The 19,100-nt window shown below is 31.6% G+C and overlaps 1 protein-coding gene across 2 annotated transcripts in view; it reads right to left on the reverse strand.

Annotated features, from left to right (window-relative positions):
* Nucleotides 1-19,100, reverse strand: part of LOC149418175 (tolloid-like protein 1) — a 265,789-nt gene that overhangs the window by 230,631 nt on the left and 16,058 nt on the right. For both annotated transcript variants that reach the window (XM_089639715.1, XM_089639714.1), the window contains exon 2: nt 4,863-4,922. The gene's annotated coding sequence lies outside the window, so the exon portion shown is untranslated. The remainder of the gene's footprint in view (nt 1-4,862; nt 4,923-19,100) is intronic.

The following is a 19,100-nucleotide window of genomic DNA, read 5'->3' on the forward strand; positions in this document are numbered from 1 at the left end:
CATTTAAAACAATATATAGTATATTTGCGACCCATTCCAGTTCTCAGTTTGGCCCTGGTGTAAGATCAGCATTCAGAGTTGAAATGACTTAAGACGTGTTTGGTGACCAGATCTGAATAGCCAGGAACTTATCTACCACCTACCTCTTCCACATCTCCTTACCCTCCCCACTACATTAAGCCTCGCAACATATCTCAATTTGGGATGCCGTAGTCTCACTTGCTCCAGACGTTTGGTGGCAGTTGGCACTCTTGTGCAAAATTCACATTAAAAAAAATATATATAGAAAAAGACATCCACCTTGAAATATTTAATATTTGTAAATTGTTTTATCATTGAAACCAATGTACCTTTTGTTTCTATAAAATAAAAAAAATGACTAAGGCTCTTTGGGAAACGGTTTTCCTCGGGGCCTCGTGTGTGGAACCAACGTATAAATAAATCATTCATACATGAAAAATAATGCACACTATAAATTTAATGAAAATAATAATGGTACGTATTTTAACATAAACGCGGAGTAAAAATAAATGTCAACGTGAAAGATTTGCCACTAAAAAACTACATTTATATCTTCATGTTGTATTTAAATTTTAACCATACGAAAAGAAATCCTCTGCAGGAGTGTCGGAAGAAAACATTTTAACTCGGGATATTTTTCACTCTCAAATCGCACGTAAATCTTGCCACTTTTTTGTCATTATCGTCTCTTTTTGATAAACGACAAATGAGATTTTCATCTTAAGACCTTTTTCTCAAAATTAAATCGTGCCTCTTTCTCCCTGTTTTTTTATTCTTCACTGCTTTTTTCTGTGAGCATAACGGCATCAATCTATGAATTCGCATCAATATAAAGCAGAAAATCTCTTTTTTGATATTTGAGCTTCAAAACATTTAAATAATAAACTATTTTTTCATAACCGGTCAGTGGCTAAGTTGGCATCGCGTTTGGGTCCCATCTAGGCGTCGTGTGTTAAATTTTTTTCAAGCAACATTTTCCGCTTACTGTGGTGGTAGTAGGAGATTTTCAAATATTGTCAGGTTATACGTAACCAGAAGATGTTTGTCTTTCTTTAAAATAACTAGCAGGAATGTCCACAGTAAAAATATTTGCCAATCGCTGATATAATACGGTATTATCGGATGGGGTAGTGCAAATGAAATCCTAAAATCACTCAATAAAACCCAAAAAGCCATAACGAAAATTAGCACTGACGAAATCTTCAATAAACGTAACATCACCAAACAATTCTATTCTAAAACAATAATCCTTTATATTCATACATTCAAAAAACAAGAAATAACAACTAACACTTACTCTATTAGAAACACTAGATCTCAAGGTCAGAAACATATCTAACAAGCAGAGATGTGCTTTATTTCAAATAAATCCATTTCAAATGGAAATGCAAAATGCAATATGGGTATTTTCCATTTTGCATTTTAAATGCTTTTCTAAAAACCATTTTGCATTATAATACTTTTTTCAATGCATTTTCCATTTTAAATGCTTTAATGCAACATTCTTCCTACTATCTCCACTCATCTTTTTTTCATAAGCCCCAAATATCAGTCGGTCCTCAACCTCGCTATGAGATATAATTTACATTTTTTGTCAAATTGCTCCCTGGTAGGAGACTTGGCAATTGAGTGATACCATTACAATAAATACTGAACATTGGGCCATGACGCTCTAATATTAAATGATAGAGAGCAGTTTCTATGTTTTTACGCTGGCAACATTAGTCCCGCGCAAATTTTTTGTGGTTTCATAATCTGTAGTCGTGGTGTTTTTGGATTTACCATCATGTAATATGTTTGTTCTACATTGATGTCCATTATTAAATGGCCAAATTGGTTAAAAATTCTATAATTATTTTGATTGTTTGACCTGAGAAACCATTTTGCATTTTCAATGCATTTTGAAAATAGGTATTTTGCATTTTGCATTTGAAATTCCTTTCTAAAAACCATTTTGCATTTTGCATTTTGAAATGGAAAAGTTTTGACCCATTTCCATTTTGCATTTCAAATGGTTTTGGGTACCCATTTTGCACATCTCTGCTAACAAGTAACTAACTACAAATACAACATTCGGGCCAAAAAGCTTCCTATACTATGGTACTAAGTAACTATTTAGTCAAGTTAGTCTCAGAGAAGCTGGGCAAATACTTCAATAGTACCAACTGCTAACCCTGTACAAGCTGCCACCTGCAACCAAAATACCTAAAAAACCGTTACCTCTATGCAGAAACGTGCGGTCCGTTTAATAGATTCACCTGTCTTAACAGGCAGATTGCAATTTTTAGAGAACAGGCGTCAGGTAGGTATGTTGTCCTTGTTCTACCGGTATTACAATGGGGAAACACGCCAAACGCGCGCCCAACATATTAACATATCAACGTACACGGTTGACAATTGTCACACGAGAACGAGTCGCTTCTACGACTCGTTATCGAGTTCAACAGCTCGGCTGTGCAACAATTTGCCAACCTCTGTGTTTCCTCCCTCCTAGAACACGGGTCTCTTCAATACCCATGTTAACTACTTCCTTTCCTAGAGATGACATAGGCCCTAAGGGAATTATTTTCCTCGTGGCCTCCTGTGTGGATATAATATTAAAAAAAAATTAAAAAAACAAACCTCTTCAACAAAATCTCACTCTCATTCAAAACTCACAACTATATTATAACATTTAAATCTATAATATACATTTTATAGATATGTTATAGTAATAATATATTTATAATTATTTCAGAAAAGCATTACTGAATATATTTATATTATCCACACTATTTTATTTACATTTAAATTTAATCCTAAGCACGGGTGATCTAATAGGAGAAAAACACTTATTATTAGTTAATTATTGAAGACAATGTTGGCGATTCTTAAAACGAAAATTTGAAATAGAAAAATTAGAAAAATATACGGTCACATTAACATTAAAATAAGATATATTTATTCAAGACACTGTCTAGATTGCATTTAGTTCGAGTTGAGTCTTGCGATCATACATAAAGATAGCAGGTAATAAAATGGGTGGTTAGATAAAAGAAGATAATTTTGGTAGTTCATATTCGAAGTATGATACAGTTAAATATGACCGAAGGAGATAGAGTCCAAATAGCTCAGCGGTGCTCGGCAAGGCAAGGAAGGGTCCTGAGTTCAAGTCCTAGATATGACCTATCTTTTTCTATTTCAAATTTTTGTTTTAGATTCGCTAATATTGTCTTAAATAATTATATATTACAATTTGAGGTTTTACACATGTAATTTAAAGTTATTCCAAAAAAAATTGTTAATAATCTTAATTTCCTGGTAAACTTTTGTTTGGAAATAACACGTAGCTATTTTCAGCAGTTATTCACATCCGTCATAAGCTGTGGAGACTTTAAATATATGTTTTTTGTTTTTTTACTGTCAAGTAATAAGACAAGACACCGTATGTTCTGTTACATATTTGACTGAGCGTAGCGAAGTTCTATTTTGACTCGAACACTTGCATTTCATCCGTCGTAAATTTTTTTGTGTGTTCCGTAACCGGTCGACCGGTCAAGATGGTAGCCGTGTTTGATGGTACCTTTTTATTCCGCCTGTCAATATGGAGTAATCAACATTACGCGAAATTTACTATTCACAGAACTACAAGTTAAAGTCGGGCAAAAAACTCGACAATGTCATAATTATCTCAAACAAAATCGTTTAAAACCTAAGACGGAGGGAAATCTATAAAACTCTTGCATATTGGTGTATTTTAAGGACCAGATAACAAAAACCATGCATTTCCAAAGAGTAGTGGTTTACGCCTTTAATTTTGAGTTCACAAGGTTTCGTGTTCAATTCCCGCACAGCGTACAGATTGTATGAGCATTTTATTTTTAATTTTTAATTCGGAAAATTTTCATAAAAGTGTAGCAATTTATCTCAAAATATATTATGGGTGCAGCGCAGGCGACTGGTTAGTTTCTAGTAGTGTGTTTACACGTCTATCGTGCCCAGTGATCCTGTGTCCTGAAACTTACAGCACAAGCAGGAAACTAAGTCACATTTAAGCCTTCGTTCGAGAAAGGGTGGTAGTCATAGACATATGAATATTAGTAGACCTGCCCTAAGTGATTAAAAGCGTATTATCCCCAATCCCCATACCGGTTCCATTGGAGCCGGCTGGGCTCGCGTATGGCCTCAAGTGAAATTTGAAAACGTGACGTCATCATTCTTGTGCGAACTATGGTCGAGGCATCATCGGTTCATTTTACGAAATAACACGGCAAAATGTTGACTTGTACTATGAAAATTTGTAAAAATAGATGTGAAAAAGAGAATAAACCCAATTGTCGTATTACATTCCATATATAAGCATTATTTTACTTTATTTTACTTTATTTTAAGCATATTCACATCGTATAATATAGATCAGTTTTAGAAACATATACTATCACATCGAGAAACGTCTGGACGCGAAACACAAAGCTGGTTGGTTGCTGGGAAGTAAATTATGAAGATTTATAAAAGTGTCTTAACTAAATACTTAAACGAAATATTCGACTCTGAAAATAGAACCGAATTTTTTTGCCGAATTTGGACTTCGCAAATTTGTTCATAACGTGGCGAGTAATTTGCGCTCCCATGTAAAAACGTCTATTCATTCAAAAGCAGATTTTACTTTTAAGAAGTAAATGGTGATATTATAATGCGAGATGCCTATTTACTGTCAGATTGATTTATTACGCCCTTCGTTCTTCAACAGTTGATTTTACCCCTCGCCATTATCTTCTCGTCTATTAATTCCTATGTCTGTGGTGGTAGTCAAATACAATGCTAGGTTATTAACGTACAGCAACGGGATTGAAAAAACTTACCATATCGTCAGTGTCAGTTCCTTTGTAATAAGCAAGAACTATCCCCGCCGTGCGGATCACCTGTAAAATAAATAAAAGCTTCATTAGTATCAAAAATTTCAGTAGAAAAATATAAACACATCATTTGTTTTTGATCACCTTATTTTAATTACACTCGACCGGTTTCAGAAGTACCCTTTCTTCATCAGGAGAATATTAAAACTAACTTATAAGATACACAATATATATCTATATACGTATTGTGTAATTAGATACATTTCTTGGTATTGGAGTGGGAAGTGAGCAAAGGTGAAGGGGTAATTAAAGGATATCTGGTAAAAATAGAGCGGTTTATTGTAAATATGTTCAGAATGGAACAAAAAGATATATTTATTTGATTTTTTATCAATAAACAATGTTTACACACACAAAACTCTAGTCGCTTGTGAATATCTCCGTGTATAAATGGCCTAAGTTTTAGTATTAATGATAATATTTGGATTATTTATATAGCGCCGGTTTTAAGCAAAATCACCTCAAGGGTGCTATTATATTAAATGTAACTTTTCATTTTAAAGAAAAACTGTAATTAATAAATAAGTTAGTAGGAAATGGAGTATTTGTCTTAGAATTAGGGTCCTATTTATTATTTTTTAAATCATATAATTTTTATCCTTTGTGCTTTGCCTAAAAAACAATGTCTCATAAACATTAGTTTATCATTAAAAAAAATAATAATATTTGATAGGTCAAAATATTTCACCAACAAATTTTTTTTTTTTTTTTTAAATAAGAAAGACAAAAATTCCCAGGTTACGAATAACCCAACAATGTTTGAAAATCTCCTACTACCACCACAGAAAGCCGAAAATGTTGCTTGTGTTGTGATGGAGGACTTAGCCAGCCGAGGAATCGAACACGCGACGCTCGGGTGAGACCCAAACGCTATGCCCACTCAACCACTGACCGGTCAAATGACCGGTCAAAAAATGTAGATATAATATGTCTCGACGCCATCTAGTGGGAAATTTAGCACTAACAAAGCCTTTCCTACAATAATAAAGTTGGTTGTTTACAGGTGAAAAAATATAAGCAGTAATTGTTGATTGAAGTACTAGTACATATTGAATTATTTGGCGCGTTGGGAATAAGCTGACGTAGCTCAGTGGTACAGAGCACCTGACCGGACATCAGAAGGCGCGGGTTGAATTCCCGTTGACGGCATTTATTTTTACTATCAGGAGATATTTTCAATTTGTATGGATATTTCAGGAGACTCATTATTGCTTTAAATAATTTGTTTCGTCTTGGTGATCTTCATGTAGAAACAACCAAGTGTAAAAGACTTGTAATGAAGCAAGGATGAATCAAAGTGGCGTAGCTATAACATTAATATGGGGGGTTCTACCCTGGGGGGGGGCAAGGGAGAAAAGGGGTTTGAAAAATTTACATTAAATTAAAAATAAAACCATTTACAGATTTCCTCCTTGTCTTAGAACAGAACAGAATTATATTATAAGACCGGATGAAAATAAAATAAATTAAATTCATAATAGAATTATATAAACAGAAATAAAATGTTACACATGACAGTATATTTATTCAGCTCGCAAATGAAAGTGTTCAGTCATATTATTGTAATTTTTCAGAAACTGTTCAAGCTGGAATTTTATTTTCAGTTTGTTTTGCGGTGATCCGATTTGAATAGGACTGAAGAGCGTGTGGAGCGTGCAGGTACATTAAGGCGATGCCATACGTAATAATGCAAAATCATGTGTTTTTGGTTTGAAAATTTGGTCGCCTAGAAATTTTTCAGATGCTTTAATTAAATACTGCTAGTATAATACATCTTGACCTTTGAAATAATCGAGTATTTTTTATAAAAGTCTTTTAATAAGCCCAGGAAAAAATAATGTATAGGCCTACCAAAACTGCTTTAAAGTTCAAAATCTCCTACTTACGAACCCATTTTCGGTTATGATTTTATTGTATAATGTGGCAAATTAAGTTATTTATAAAATGATCAGAAAAAAATTAAATATTTATGACTGAACATCCACAAAATAAAATAAAAGGCACTTTTTGGCCATGTTTTTTTTTCTTGCATAAATCAAAACAGGCGGATGGTGTTAAGCGGGAATTTAAACCTTATCGCCATTTACGTAAGGGTTGTTATTGATAGCGGCTCAATTTAAAATATTACACTACGTATTACATCGCCTTAAATTGAGCAACTCATGGCATTGAACAATATTGTTAAAAGGAATACACAAGTCAAAAATGTGTTTATTCTTAGTGTGTCATATATCACCCGAGTATACTAAACTTATACTATGACCTAATAGTTTTTATTTATTTTGTGAATAGTTTCGTTAGAATGAATATATTTAATCATGAGATGTCATGATCATCATTTAACTGTCACAGATAATCTTAGTTAAAAAATTCTATTCTTTAAGTTATTTCTTATACATTTCTAATGAAATAATAGATTTTTAGCAGTTTATGCTTACATTTTTATAAAGTAATAAACACTTATATTTTAAGTATACTCAAGCGAAACTATAGGAAAATCTTTAATTTATCCAAAGCATATTTTTTGATACTCATAATGTAAAACAATTCGTAATAAAGATTAATCTAAAATAATCGTGCTACGTGTAAGTAAAATATTCAGTAAACCGCGTACAATAGTAATGTTATATTTCGCATTAGTCAGAAGTACACTGGAATATGCATCGCCTATTTGGAATCCACAATATGAACTTTAAATAGATAGTATAGAACGTATCCAAAAAAAAAAATTATAAAATATATTACCAACAGATTCAGCAATAATTTTGAATGTACATTTGAAACTTTGCAGCGAAGACGAGCAGTAGCTGACTCAATATTTATACACAGAATTTTAAACAATGAGATTGACTGTACTGAACTTCTGTCCCTTATTAACTTTAACATACCTTTGAGACGTACACGACATACAGTGCTATTCCACACGCTAAATTATAAAACAAATGCAGCATATAATTCGACAATTAATCGAGCTCTTCATACTCTAAATAATATTGGTCTTAACTCTAACATTGACATTTTTTCGGATTCACTACCCAAATTCAAACGCGGCATCATGTCAATAATTTAAACTATCCAATGCCCATATATACAGACACACACACACACACACACACACACACAAACACCCACATACATTACACACGTCACACACACACCTATAAACTACACAAGTCACCTGGTAATTAAGGAATCAACATACCACTTAGCAGACATTACAAGGATACATATCAAAGGTACCCAACATGAAGTATCTTATTCCTGTATATTGTATCATCACTGTAAATCATATACTGTTTGTTTCTAAAATATAAAATAAAATAAAAGAATGACTTAACGGAAAGCTGCGTTTTAAGGCGATGCACTATGTCGTGTAATATTTTAAATTGAGCCGCTATCAATAACAACCCTTACGTAGATGGCGATAAGGTTTAAATTCCCGCTTGTTTTGAAATATGCAAGAAAAAAACATGGCCAAAAAGTGCCTTTTATTTTATTTTGTGGATGTGTTCAGGCATAAATATTTAATTTTTTTTCGATCATTTTATAAGTAACTTAATTTGCCACGTTATACAATAAAATCATAACCGAAAATGGATTCGTAAGTAGGAGATTTTGAACTTTAAAGCAGTTTTCATAGGCCTTTACATTATTTTTTTCTGAGCTTATAAAAAGACTTATCTAAAAAAAAATTATTTCAAAGGCCAAGATGTATTCTACTCGCAGTATTTAATTAAAGCATCTGAAACATTTCTAGGCGACCAAATTTTCAAACCAAAAACACATGATTTTGCATTACTACGTATGGCATCCCCTTAACTAATTAATATTACATGGGTAAATGAATACAAGTAGGTTGCAAGTTTTGGAAACAGTGGTCTAATTGAATGAAGGAGGGATAATCAGTCAAGTCTTTGTTTGTTTTCAGCATTATTAATACTATTTATCGGCTAAGCTGGCTAGAAATGTAGAAATGCTCCGGGTCGCACAAAATCTCGCTGTTGAGGCCATTGTTTAGCAAATCCTTTATGTTTATCCTTGAGTCACGATGCACTGCGCTTGCGCACTAGGAACACGGGCCAAGGGGGGTCATACGGGATCGGCGGTTAGAATGAGGGAGGAATTGTAAGAAGGAGTCGAAAAGATTTTTTTTTAATAATTGAATTGAAATGTAGCCACTGATCTGAGAGGTTGATTTCAAGAGAATTTTATTGGATAGTTCCTACAAATTACCGTTTTTTTTTGTACATATATGCACATTTTTGCTGTACATATATGTTCATTTTCAGAGGCTCTATCATACTGCTAACTATAGACAATATACTATAACAATTTAAGGCTTGTAGTAAGCGTTCAAAAGGAAGAAGAAGATGGTTTGAAAATGAGGTACTATATGTTAATATGAATGTTTAAGGAATCGCTTATGTTTAAAAAAAAAACGATAATAATTTATGGAAAATTGTGAAATATTTTATAAAACACGACTCGCTTAAAATAGAGCAAAAATCTGTCGACATATGCTTTAGTTGCATTTGAAGATACACTGTGAATTTTTTCATACCTATAACATATTAAATAACAGAACAAAACGTGTTTTTAATGATTTTCGGATCTATTTTTTTCTATAGAAGTAATTTCATATAATGAACTTTTCGGCATAACAAATGTGTAGATATTATCTTAAAAAATAACTTTTTATATTTTAAGAACTTAAGGCGATGCACTACGTAGTAATTTAAAATCATGTGTTTGAAAATGTGGTCGCCTAGAAATGTTTCAGATGCTTTAATTAAATACTGCGAGTAGAATACATCTTGGCCATTGAAAGAATCGAGTAGTTTTTAGATAAGTCTTTTTATAAGCCCAGAAAAAAATAATGTATAAGGCCTACGAAAACTGCTTTAAAGTTCAAAATCTCCTACTTACGAACCCATTTTCGGTTATGATTTTATTGTATAGTGTGAAAAATTAAGTTTTTTATAAAATGATCGAAAAAAAAAAATATTTATGCCTGAACATCCACAAAATAAAATAAAAGGCACTTTTTGGCAATGTTTTTTTCTTGCGTAAATCAAAAGAGGTGGATGGTGTGAAGCGGGAATTTAATCCGTATCGCCATCTACGTAAGGTGTGTTATTGATAGCGGCTTGCTTCAAAATATTACACGACGTAGTGCATCGCCTTAACATCAACGATAAGCTTGTTATAAATCGGTAGAAATTTGGTATGAGGGGGCTTAATTAAAAAATGTAATTTTAGCACGTGGCCTGCTCTATGGAGCCAGAATTAATACCTGGTGTACCGGCGCACGTGTGTAAAACACGGCGGACACGAGCGGAACACTTGTTCACAGTTGATGTTGGCTCCTTGAGAACGGGTAGTTTCTTCGACTCGTTTTTATATAAGTCGGCTCGTAAGTGAAACGAGCTACCGGTACTTTTTTCCTCCTTCGTCTAATAAAATTCAAGACCCGCATTAATAAATCCCCTATTTACACCCCCTACCTTAACCCGTCTCACAACGCTGCCCAACCGGGTGTTCGTCTGTCTTTACACTGTACAGACAGGGGTGCTTTTGTGAGGTGTCACAAAAAATAAGAAAGTACCATTTATAATATTATATTTATTTATATATATTTTATTATAAAGGTAATACTTAAAAAAAACTCTACTTTTCCAACAAAATTGCTTTTTAAATTGTTTCCAGTACCAAATATTGATGATATATTTAAGCAAACTTCCATTATAAAAATGTGTAAAGAAAAAAATAACACAGAATATCAAGAATTTTACTAACTGATGAGAAATGGAAATTAATTTATTACGCCAATCTTTAAAACAACTCAAATGCAAAACCATTATATTTACCAAGCCAGAAAAAACTACAATAATCTCCCTTCCGAATTGCGCTGTATTACGAACCAACAAGAACAAATAAATAAAATCAAACTTTTTTTCCAAAAAATTTAAAGTAAAAAAATATATATTTACCTATTATTATATATAGTTTACACATAACATAATATTATAACATAGAATCTAAGTAAGAATCGTGGCTCCCTTATCAGGCACAAGAGCTCCTCTTTTCTGATAAGGTATACATGACCAATTATGAACCTAAATATTATATTTTGCAAAATATGTATGTATTAATGTAACCCATTTGATCTATATTAAAATAATAATAAAAAAATTAAAATATTAATTTAATTCTAAAAAATTTCTTTTTTAATACTTTTGTCATACTTACTGAAAAAAAAAATTATATATTATTTTTTAGGGTACCAATGCAAAAAACAATATTATAATTTAAATATAAAAAATCAAAATAAATACATACATGCGTGGAGAAAACAAGCCAGCTATAAATACTGTGCTCGTAAGGCCGGCGACTGGAGACTAGGGTAATCCACTATTTTATTGCATCCGCGCGAAGGACTAAGGACTCCATCTATCATACTCGCTTTTTGCTCAATTGCCAGCGCGTGATCTGAATGCAAATAGTCCCTAACTTACATTCTACGTACATACATACAGACGAGAGATGTGCTGAGATTACACTAAGATAAGTCTATGTAGAAAACTTACTGATATAAAATATTATTAATATTCTGTTCATATTATTCGTATTCCTGTTAAAATCGGGACTGCAGCCTTTTAACGAATGAATTGACAGTTTTCCTAACAAACTATCAGTAAAACTCGAATGTGTTATCAGGATTTCGTCATTATATTCATCCGGATAAGCGCAGCTGCATGAACACGTTTTCCGATATAATCTGAATGTACTAATATTTTATTAGGAAATGGCCTTCCATCACATTTTAACAGTATTTTAATAAATTTTCATATGACGGGGCTCTTTTTTCTCCGGGTCGGTACTAGTTCTTTTGAAAAAATATATACTAACCCTGCATTAGAAAATTACAATGCGTCGAATCGACTACGGCTAAACATTACAATTACTGTGTTTTATTTTTTTTTCTCGTTTAAAAAGTTATTTTTTAAACATTACACATTACAATCTTTAATACCACGTCGTCGTGGATTCGTAATTACGTCACTTTTCGCACTTGCATGTTTATATCGGGTGCGATATTGTAAACATTTTAATTTAAAAATTCAAAAAACACGATTTTGTAATAGTATTTTTTTTTCATATGACGTAGTTAACTTTTTCATACATTTTTATAAACACTCATTTGTTTCACAGACTTGAAAAATTTATCAAATTACAAAGTTAATTTTCAAGTTCTGTAATTATTCAGTTACTGTGAAACAACTGACCCGTCAATAATTTAAAATTTCAATAACTTGATTAATTGTTCAAATTTTTTGAAATAACAGGACCTTATAAAATCAGGTTGAATAAACACATGTTTAATATTTATACATATACCTTAATTACCAGTCAATGAGTTGACATCGCGTCTGGCTTGCTAAGTCCTCCATCACGACACACGAAACATTTTTCGCTTACTGTGATGTATTAGGAGATTTTCAAATATTGTCATATTATTCGTAACCCGGGAATGTTTGCCTTTCTTTTAAAAATATATATACCTCCCTTACTAATAAACATATTTTAATTTTTACACACGTGACAAACAATCATTTGCCACACATTAATGGTTGTATAACAGTAAGGTCCTTTATTTTTCGACGAGGATTTGTAATAAGCGCTTACATATGTATAAAGTTTTATTGCACAGGGTTAATGAAATCAATAACAAATTATTTTGAACGCGTAGCCGAATCGACGAGGATTTGTAATAAGCGCTTACATATGTATAAAGTTTTACTATACAGGGTTAATGAAATTAATAACAAATTATTTTGAATTCGTAGCCGAATCGACGAGGATTTGTAATAAGCAATATATGTGTATAAAGTTTTATTACACAGGGTTAATGAAATTAATAACAAATTATTTTGAATGCGTAGCCGAATCGACGAGGATTTGTAATAAGCGCTTACATATGTATAAAGTTTTACTATACAGGGTTAATGAAATTAATAACAAATTATTTTGAATGCGTAGCCGAATCGACGAGGACTTGTAATAAGCATATGTATAAAGTTTTACTTCACAGGGTTAAGAGTGATTGTATACCTGACAAAATCAACTATTTTCGACACACACGAACTCTGTTGTTCATTTCCAAAACAATATTTTTTCTAACTAGAATTTATTTTAAAAACGTTTGCCTGAAAACAGTAAGATGGCGGTAGTGTAAATCTTCGTTATAAAAGTTATGAATTTCAGTTACCAGATGGCACTATTTTTTGTATTATTTATTTAATTAGAATATAAACGAATATATACAAGGTAACATTTAATTTAATTGTATGTATTTTAATATTTTTACAGAAAGCCTGACATTTCTTTTTTTTATGCTTCCGATTTTGTTGTCCGGGTTAAATCTTCCCCATAGGAAAAACTAAACCCTTCCCCTCACTTTTCCACAAATGATCATCTAGTCAATCAACATTATGTAAGTGCATTATATAAGCAAAATAAATACAAAACAATACAAGAACAACACGTCAACTCACAAAAGATCAAATGGGAAAATAATTCACCGACTCCAGATATTTTCATATCAGAGGGTTCGGCTCGGTAGAACTTCTAACAGTGCCTATAAATCCTACTGATCCCTCAACATAAATATTTAAAAAATCTTTTGTTATCCTACATGTATTCAAAATGACCGACTTTTGCATCTTTATATATAATTTTTTTGAAAGATCTAATACGCCTAAATTTTTAATTAGAGAGCTAGGTATAATGCCAGTAGCCGAAATAACGAATGGTAATATTTTTATAGTCTGAGAATGCCAAATTCTTTTTATTTCATTTCAATTCTTTGTATGATGATGTATGTGCCAATTTCTTAATTATGTATATCTCTATTAAAAACATTTTGGCATTTGGTTTTACATAGTTTTATGCACAATAATTAACACATTAAATTCAATAGATAACAATGAATTAAATGAAATAATATAAATAAATAATTTTTTAAGTACTTAAAATTTTAAATAAGAAAATACTTTTAACAAAATAAAATTTTATTGATTCTGTGGTCCAGAATAAATATCTAGGTTCAGATATAAATGCTAATACTTCTTTATTTGCGTACACCGGGTTCGAACCCGCGACATTCGGAATGGGAGTCCAAAGCTTCACCACCGGACAGGCCGGCCGTCAGATGCACGCATTGTAAAAAATATACCTACATCTGGTCAAAAAACAGAGTACCTCTGTTCGTTCTACCTCGGTCACAATAACCGTTATAAATAACATTATTGTTTTCTAAGGCCCACAGAAACGCCATCGGGCCCAAAATTCGCTTGTGTTCAACAGTCTTTTCATTCATGTTTTTTAGAATAATTTACAAAAACAATAAAAAATATCGAGATATGGCCCGACTCAACAGGATGACGACCTCCGTGACGTCGCGGGTTACAATCTTGGCGTGCACGAATACCAACCTACATTTTATTTTAATAATTTGTGTTATTTCACAATGTACATACATGGAGGCAATAGGAATTAGAGGAAAGCTGCTAGTTTTATTAAAAAATTTACTAACTGATCGACAAATAAGAGTAAAAATTCTTAAAAAATTTAGCAAAAGAAAATATATCTCAACAGGTGTTGCACAGGGGTCAATTCTAGGGCCAACCCTTTATATTATTTATGTCTCAATTATGAGAAAATTGTTTTCATTTGTTAAACATTTTGTATATGCAGACGATACGGCGCTCGTAATATCGCACGAAGATCTGGTTACTGCAATGAACCTTATGCAACATGATTTTATTGCCCTACTGAAATGGTCGCATGATGCAGGCCTCTTTATAAACGCCAAAAAAACTAAAATTATGCACATCAGATCTCCACACGCCAGATGTAATGTAATTCCTTCATTATATACACACACATTTGACTGCATACATAAAAATGTTGCACAGCCCTGTTCATGTGAAACCATTGATTTTGTCAAAAGTTATGTATATTTGGGTGTTACTATTGACTGCTACATGAAATGGGATGTACAAATTGCTAATGTTTGTAAACGTCTACGAGCTATTGTGGGTAGGATTTATAAAATAAAATATTTCGTGCCTATAAGTACTTTAAAGTTAATCTACTTATCTCTGGCTGAATCCACTATACGTTATGGAATTACTTCTTGGGGACATTCTTGTAAAACTAATATAAGCTATATACAAACATTACAAAACTCCATTATAAAATTGTTAATCCATAAATATGACAATCAACACAGAAGTAACATTAAATTAATATACAAGTCTCTGAATATTTTACCTGTCAGAGGATTATTGTTTTATAATATTGTAAGTCAACATGTTATATTGTCTGATTCATTGTATAGGGAAAAAGTTTGCCATAAACATAACACAAGATTCACTCAAAATGAAGGACTGGTAGTTCCGAAATGTACTAATAAATATGGTGAAAGAACTTTAAACTATATAGTACCCAAAATGTTTAACTTATTACCAATGACAATTAAAAATAATAACATGTATACTGCTAATGTTAAATATAATCTAAGGAAATGGTTATTGGATAATAATGATCTATACTGATGCCCCTGAAATGGAATTCATATTCTTAGAAAATGGAAAAACAATTATTTTGTAATACCTGACTACCTACCTCTATTTATGAAACTATTGATGTACTTGTTGATAATACTAATTTGTTCATATATTTATTTTTACTTGCTTATTTTATAAGGCTTTTATGTTTTATGTTGATAATACTAATTTGTTCATACATTTATTTTTACTTGCTTATTATATAAGGCTTTTATGCTGCTATTTAAACTTTTCTGCAATGTAACCAATTTATGTAATTATGTACCGTTCAAATTGTATCTTATGAGTGTATAAATGTTGTCTCTATGTCCCTGCTGACAAACTACACAAGTAGTTTAGCGGGTTTAAATGTGAATAAAAAAAAAAAAAAAAAAAAATTATATTTGCGGCATTTTCCAGAGCGTTAGATACTGTCAGTATCGCCCCGATGAAAGACCACAAATCATTATTTAAATTTAGACCGCAGAACGGGTATTATTTATTGAATAAGTGAATCTACCTGGCTATTCAGATTTGGTCACCAAACACGGCTAAAGCCATTTCAAGTAACGTTTCAATTCTGAATGGTGGTCTTACACCAGGCGATACTGAGAGTATCTTTCACTATGGAACGTAACGCGCATATACCATACGTATATTAATTCATTAATTGTGAATAACACAAATTAACCAAATAAAATTTACTTGCCCATTCCGATATTAGATCCCGCAAACTTCGAGGCGAGAATTTTACAGTATAGTGTACAGAATAGCATAACCTAAGCCAGTGGCCGTTTGGCTTGTATAACTGAAACCGATTTATACGTTGAATATTGGCTTATGACATGGGAAGAGTCAATAGCGAACCATGATAGCGCCATCTGTTGGGATATTTAAAAGAAGCTTTTAGTTCGATGTTCTACCGTATTTAAAATTTCAAATAGGCGCCAGCAGACGGCCTGTTTTAAAAGTAATTTAAAAATCTAAAAGTTCTTTCTTAAATTGTAGTATAAAAAATATTAAATTAACTTTAAAAAATGGAAAAATATAATACCAGTAATTTATCGTTTAGTTTTGTTAAATAAACGTATCCAAAGTTTTATAATCTGCATTTTAAAAACAAGTACAATTAGAGTTTATGAAAAAATTAAACTACGAACCTATTTTATTTATTTTTTAGTTTTTTTTTTCGTACGTTTAAAGAAAACCCCTTCAGGTATTTTTTGACGATATTCAGCCTTTAATAGTATTTTTTAAAACGCACGTATTACGGTCTGAAAAAGGTCATATTTTCGATTAGATTTTGATAATTACTAAGCCTATGTTAATTTAAAAAATGTATAAAAAATTTTTTACTTGTTGAAAACACTATCATAATCGATTTGCTTAATAATATAATCATTATTTTAAATTAATAAAAAACTACACTCGGCCTTTAACAAATTATTTTGAGTGCGTAACCGTATCGACGAGGATTTGTAATAAGCGCTCACATATTATGTATAAAGTTTTACTATACAGGGTTAGTGAAATTAATAACAAATTATTTTGAATGCGTAGCCGAATCGACGAGGATTTGTAATAAGCATATGTATAAAGTTTTATTACACAGGGTTAATGAAATTAATTCATCAAGTAGCCTTAATGAACGGCTTACTGAGAAGTCGTGAAATAGTCCCCAAGTTTATTTTTCGTGTTTTTTTACTTAAATGCGTATCAAATGCCTACGTGGCTTCTCACAAATGTGTGGGCAGTTTTGGTGGAACAGCGTTGAATAGTTTACGCTGGATATATTTCTATTAATAGAATAATCGGCAGGGAGGCGCGACTTCGCGGGGAGATGGACAGGATGAAGGGCAGCCACGTAGCACATATTAGATGCAAATAATGTGACATCTGTGTAAATATTAAAGTCAATGAGTCGCGGGTTTACCGAGAGGCGACGACAAAGGCGTCTAGGCTAATGATCGAATAAACCTCGGATCTTAGAATGTATATAATCGCTTGCCCCGCGCTGGATATAAAGGAAACGACAGCCTCCATGGTTGAGGGGTAACGATACTTGGCTACGTATCCGAAGGTCGCTGGTTCAAATCCCGGCGGGCTCAAGTAAATTTTATTATAAAATAATATATATATATTAATTAAATAACATGGCAAATGCAGATATCAATGAACTAAATTTATGGTTTGATGAAAACCTGTTGACTTTAAATTCTAAAAAAACTTATTATTTACCATTTTTCATTAAAAAACAAGAAACACCTAAAGAAATAAACATAATTATCCACTCTGTGAAAAATACATAAAACCACAAATGCAATATGTTATGTACAAACATAGAAAGCAAGACCGATATTAAGTACCTAGGCATAACAATAGACCAGCGTTTAAAATGGTCCCCACATATAAATATTCTGAACAACAGAATAAGGAAACTAACATATATATTTAGATGTTTAAGAGATATTTTAAACGAAAAATTACTTAGAACCACATACTTCGCTTTCTGTCAATTAATTATACAATACGGCATTATAGGCTGGGGCGGTACATATAAAAATCAAACACAAACAATTTACATATCACAAAAACTAATAATAAAAACCATATGAAAAAAATCCTATTCATATTCGTCCGAACTTTTATTCAAACAATTTAAGGTCAGAAAATTAAGTGCATTATACTTCTACCATGCAACATTACAAATTTATAAAAACTATATTCAAAATAAAATTGCACCCTTTAAAAATAACAGAAATCTTAGACAAACGTCCATACTTCCTACTCCTAAATGTAAAAAAAACAATAGGACAGTTCAACCATGAATATCTCGGAGTTAAATTTTTTAACTCATTACCAGAAAAAATTAGAAACATGAATGCAAATATAAACGAATTCAAAAGCCACCTTAAAAAGTATTCCGAACAGTTGAACTGAATCATATCAAATATAAACCAATATAACAACACCCCCCATACACACAAGCCCTGCTTATTTATGGGGGTACATCAAATACTTATATTATGTAATTAATAACTGTACTATATTCATTATTGTGTAATGTAATTCGTGTATCTTTTTTTACTAATAAAAAATTTAAAAAAAAAATAATAATAAATAAATAAAAATATATTGCTGTACTGAGTGGTAAATATTCTCAGGAGCGCACTGGTGAAAGACAACCAATTCAGAATAAATTACTTAATCAACCAGAAAGGTCATAAAGCGGATATTCACATTAATTATTTTATTTTATTTATTAATTTTATTTTAGCAATTTGTACATTTAAGTTTACAAATAACTAATTATTTTTTACATATTAATATTTTATGTTTTTTCTTGTTTTATGTGGCTTCTACACAACATCTTGAATTTTGTTGCTTAACATCTTATAATCAACCTGTAGTATTTTAATAAATTTAATTTTAAAATACACTTAACACGTGTGTGCGGCCATCGATATATTATGAGAGTATTTTATTTTATTTATTTTTATTTTTGTTTATTGCAGAAACAAACAGTACATAATTACATAGATGACAATAGTTACAAAGTTATAAAAGTTAGTAT

This window comes from Hesperophylax consimilis, chromosome 14 (genome assembly GCF_061612785.1).
Source record: "Hesperophylax consimilis isolate HC1 chromosome 14, BYU_Hcon_1.0, whole genome shotgun sequence".
NCBI classification, from domain to species: Eukaryota; Metazoa; Arthropoda; class Insecta; order Trichoptera; family Limnephilidae; genus Hesperophylax; species Hesperophylax consimilis.